This window comes from Halyomorpha halys, unplaced genomic scaffold, assembly GCF_000696795.3.
Source record: "Halyomorpha halys isolate HHAL.00 unplaced genomic scaffold, Hhal_1.1 Scaffold301.1, whole genome shotgun sequence".
In the NCBI taxonomy this organism is placed as follows: domain Eukaryota; kingdom Metazoa; phylum Arthropoda; class Insecta; order Hemiptera; family Pentatomidae; genus Halyomorpha; species Halyomorpha halys.
In genome coordinates this window covers 416,021-420,979 of record NW_027112712.1, presented here as the reverse complement: position 1 = coordinate 420,979, position 4,959 = coordinate 416,021, and the positions used below count along the sequence as shown (strand labels likewise).

At 44.0% G+C, this 4,959-nt stretch overlaps 1 protein-coding gene across 2 annotated transcripts in view; it reads left to right on the top strand.

Moving 5' to 3' along the window:
• The window catches only part of LOC106680967 (calmegin), a 61,222-nt gene that overhangs the window by 40,555 nt on the left and 15,708 nt on the right, over positions 1-4,959 (top strand). The window lies entirely within an intron of this gene.

Below are 4,959 nucleotides of genomic sequence, written 5' to 3'. Positions count from 1 at the left end.
CTTTAAGAAAACATAACACAACAGATAAGTTGAGAGGACAATCCGGATTACTCTTGCGCAGGTGTTTCGGTTAGTGGGACTTTAAGTTGTTCAATATGAACTGTCCTGTGCTTTTTGGGTTCTCTAATACTCTTACAACATTATGTTCTCTTATTATTATCACCCCGAATGGTCCCTCATATCGCTGTATCTCCTTACCCCTGTTTGATCCCAACTTTCTATATACAATTGTCCCAATTTTTATCGTTCCCTTCATATCTGTGAGGTTAAAATTCTCCCAAGCTACTCTCCTGGCTTTTTCCCTCTTCAGTTTTCCCCAGACTTTTTCCCATAGCTTCTTCCTAATGACATGATTGTTGCTTATCTCATCACCGTTCACCGCCGTGCCCTTATAGTCCCCCGGATTCCACATAGCCCGAAAAGGATCTCAAACGGCGAAAACCCCATAACGATGTGCACCGAATGATTGTATGCCACAATTGCCTTTGGCATTGCCACGTCCAGTTCCAGTCCTTGGTCTGTCGAGTACAATCGAAGGTGATCGTTCAGTGTTCCGTGAAGCCGCTCTATCCCTCCTCTACTTTTGGGTTGCCCTGGTGTGTTGAGGTGCCATATCACATCCAAGTCCTTCATTTCCTTTTGTATCAAAGAATTGTCAAATTCTCTTCCACCATCCAATGAGATGCGTTCCTGAACTCCGTAGAACTGAAACCACAAGTGGAGAGCTGCCAGTACTGCTTCCGAAGACCTATCTTGCACCTTGGGCACCATTGCCACCTTACTGAAGAGGTCAATCATGGTCACCCATTTGTACCCCTTCCATGTAAATGTGTCGATTTGTAAATCTTTGAGTGGTGCATCTGTGGTAGGTGTCTTCCTTTAGGCGGATGCATGTCTCACTTAGTGTGTAGACATAGTCTTCCTCATTCCCCACCAAAAGTATCTTCTATTTAATGCTTGCATAGTCTCATGAATTCCCCGGTGATTTGTCTTACCCTGATGATACGCTAAGGTGACTTCTCGTTGTTGTTTGTCTTCCAGAAGGGTTTTCACCATCAGTTTGCAACGGATGAATGCCCTGTCCATTCCAATCTGTTCATCACGCCATAGCTGCTTGATCATCTCCCAAACGGTTTTGTTTCCAACATACAGGTTATGGTTTTCTCCTGGCTTCGAAGCATTCTTCAACTTCCTACAGATCTGGTCATTCTTCACACCTGGTTGCGACCAGATCGTGTACGTTATTTTACTTCTCCCGTACTCACTATGTTTAATTTTGGTCATTCTGGTGGTTTTCGTCTTCCAAATAATTTGTCTCTTCTTGTCATTAATTATTTCCTCTATGTCCCCTGGTCTTTGTTCAGCCAAACTCTCGTTTTTCGAAGATTCTTCCCTACCACCTTCTTTCGCTTCATCCTGACTCTTCCCACCCACTGGAGTGGTCTGTGGTCAGTATGTACCCTGAACCTTCTGCCGAATACATATGGTCTAAAGTGGTCAACGGCCCACACTATTCCCAGGAGCTCTCGCTCCATTGCGCTGTATCTGCTTTCCGTATGTATCCGTAAGGCGCCTGCTGGCGTACGCCACTGGGCGCTCTCTCCCATCGCCATCCTAACCCATACTTACTCGCATCTGTGGTTATCGTAAATAGCCAATTAAAATCTGGAAAAGCTAGTACCGGCTCTTGCTGCAACCTCTCCATGCATCGTCTGATATTGTCCTCCATCATCGGGGTGACGATCATCTTCCTGCCTTTCTTGAGTAGGTTGTTGAGTAGAATGAGATACTCTGCCATTTCTGGAACAAACCTCCTGTAATAATTTAGAGTTCCTAACAACCTCCGAATTCCTTTTATGTCACTAGGTACCGCCATTTTCTGAATAGCTGCAACTTTATCTGTGTCTGGTTTAACTCCCTCCCTAGAAATTGTGTGACCCAAAAATTTTATTTGCTTCTGGCCCAGTGCCGACTTTTCCCATGACCATATGAGCCCAAAATGTTTTATTCTCTGAAACACGCTATTTAAGTGTCGCACGTGTTCAACCTCATTCTTACTGAACACAAGGAGGTCATCCATATAAATCTGACAGACGGATTCGTCAATTCCTCTCAGAAACTCGTCCATCAGGGGCTGAAAGGTTATGGGGTGTTTTTGAGATCAAACGGCATACTTGTAAACTCATAGTGACCCCTCTCAAAAGTGAATGCCATCTTATGTTGATCATTAGGGTCCATTTTAATTTGATGATACCCAGCCTTCAAGTCCAGCGTACTAAATACCGTTGCCCTACTTAGCCTGTCCAAAATGTCTTCAAATCTGGGAATTGGATATTTTTCATCTATTGTATTTTCAGTCAGCTTCCGGTAGTCTATCACGACCCTGTACTTCTTGGTATTTTTGCCTGGCGTGATCTTCTTTTTCACTACCCACAATGGACTATTGTACGGGGACATACTGTCAATAATGATTCCCTGTCGTTTTAAACTTTCGAGTTCCTCCCGGATGTGGTGACGTAGTGCCTGTGGGTATCTCCTCTCTTTTACGTATTTCACCCTGTCCTGCTTCAGTGGGATCTCATGGATAGTCTTCCCAGTCGCCCCGAGGGTACCCCTTCTTTAAAAAAAATATCCAGGTATTCCCTCTTGAGTCGCATTCTCCAGTCCTCAGCTTGATTGATTGCCGCAATTTGTGCACCCCCGTTGCACTGTTGATGACATTTGTAGGTTTTACCTCCTATCTTAATCCTCCATTTTCCCTTACTATTCTTAATCCAAGCACCCACCTTCCCTAGTAGATCACACTCCACAATTACTTTATATTCCCTTGGCATGGTCTTTAGAATATGCACTTTCAAGATGCCCTTACTAAATCCCCAATGGTTCAAACCTATTTCCGCCTCAACCTAAAATGACATACCTGCATCCAGTGCTCTCTCTCCACTACACAACTTCTCCACAGCTTCTCGATACATGATAGTACTGGAACTACTGGTGTCCATCAGACACCTCACTCCTGCAATATCTGTTATAGGCAAACTGCCATGTTCTCCTTTCATATGGTTGATCTCCTACGTGCAGTAGCCCCTCTGTGGATACGCTCCTCAAAACTCTTCTCATGTTCCAGCTGCTTCTCCTTTTCGTCTCCAAGTCCTCCTTGCTGGCTATCCTCTCACTCATAGTTTCCTGCTTCAGTATGTCCCTGAGGTCTCGGACGTTTCTGTGGCTTCACTCATGGATCCATTCATCCTTTGAGAGTTTCTCCTGCTCCGTAATCTCTGTGCATTGACCTGCATTGGTTCAGACACATTTTGCTCCCTCCACCAATATATATAGGGACACTGTCGATCAATATGTCCCTCTGTCCCACATTCAAAACATCGGGTGCGGGGGCATTGTGGTACCAGGTGTCCAGTTTTACTACACCCATTGCACTTGTGGTCCTCCTGTCGACCATTGTTTTTGGGTTTAGCTTGGCTCCTTCTATTTTCTGTGTTACTACTTCTCTCTCTTCTACCTTCTCTGTGTTATCTCCTCCAAGGGTTTGGCATGTTTCTTGGCCGATGATATTCCATCCGAGTCCACCCCGGCTCCTCTACTTCCATTTAGGCCTCCACCTCTCTAGCACTTGTATCCATGAGATCTTGAGCAATTTCCACAAACGAGCGCTCTCTCACAAATCCCTCCTTCTTTCCCCAGCTCTTTTGCCTATTGAATCCTTAGTACCGTGGATAAGAATTTCATCCAACCCTGTACCTGAATTGTTTCCATCATCTCACTTAGTTTATCAGCGATTCTGTTGTAGCGTGCCAAGAGTTCCGTGGACTAGACTGTTTTGGTTTCTTTGTCTCTCTAATTATCATGAATATATCCTCCTCTGGGGCCCACCGACCTCCTTCGAACACCTTCTATAATCTTTCCTTGATAACTCTCCAAGGGGCCTCTTTATCCACCTGAATCTGATTGATGATGCTCCTCTTCACTCTACAGACAACCACTGCTTTTGTTTGTTTGTTAGTTTTGAAAGGGCGTTTAACAGCCTGGTCATCAACCCCCGTTGGTTGTTGGTTTTGGTAAGGCCTAGTTGTTCCATAGTCATAGCTTTGGTATGGTGTACTGATCCATACCAGTGGGATTCATTTCCGTGAGATTTGAAATATCTAGCTAGACAATTATAATTTGTTTAATAATCGTTACGATAGTGGAAAGGGTGATGAAAAGCAGATAAGTAACTGTTCTAATTTTAAAAATAAGGCAAGGTAAATAGATAATTATAATAATTAAAGGCTGGTTATTAAGTTATTCTGATGGATGAATTTAATGACTCTTTCTATTACGGATTCGTTTTTCAACGCCATTGGAACATTTGTTCGTATCCCTAACTGATTCAGAGTTAATGTGTAGTGATGACATTCTTCAAAAATGTGTTTGACGGTCAGATTATTATTACATTTCGAACATTTTGGAGGGGCCTCTCCTGTTAGGAGGTGGATGTGTGTCAATCGGGTATGTCCTATTCTGAGTCGGGTGATCACTACTTCTTCACGGTGTCTACTTCGGGTTGATGTAATCCAGGGCTTCATATCTTTCTTTTAGGTTTCAACTTACTGGGTGGACTTTCATCCCTCATTGCCTGCCATCATTTATCAATAGATTCCTTTAAAGGACGAGCACTGCCGCTTTTAGTGCCTCCGCATCTTCACTATCGAGTTGATTTTGAAGTGGTTTATAAAGTGGCTCAGTTCTCCCGTTTCCCCCGTAAACCATTCCAGGTCAGAAACGGCCTTCCTCAAGTCTTGGGCGGTCGCAGTGCGTACTTTGATCCACTCTAGCGTTATTGCATGTGTTTCTGCAAGAGAGACTGGTAGTGAAGGAAACTCAGGAGGTGGAGGATTCCCCTCTGTGGGAGATATGTTCTCAACCTCATTTTGATTTAAAGCTTCCAGGTTCAAGACTGCT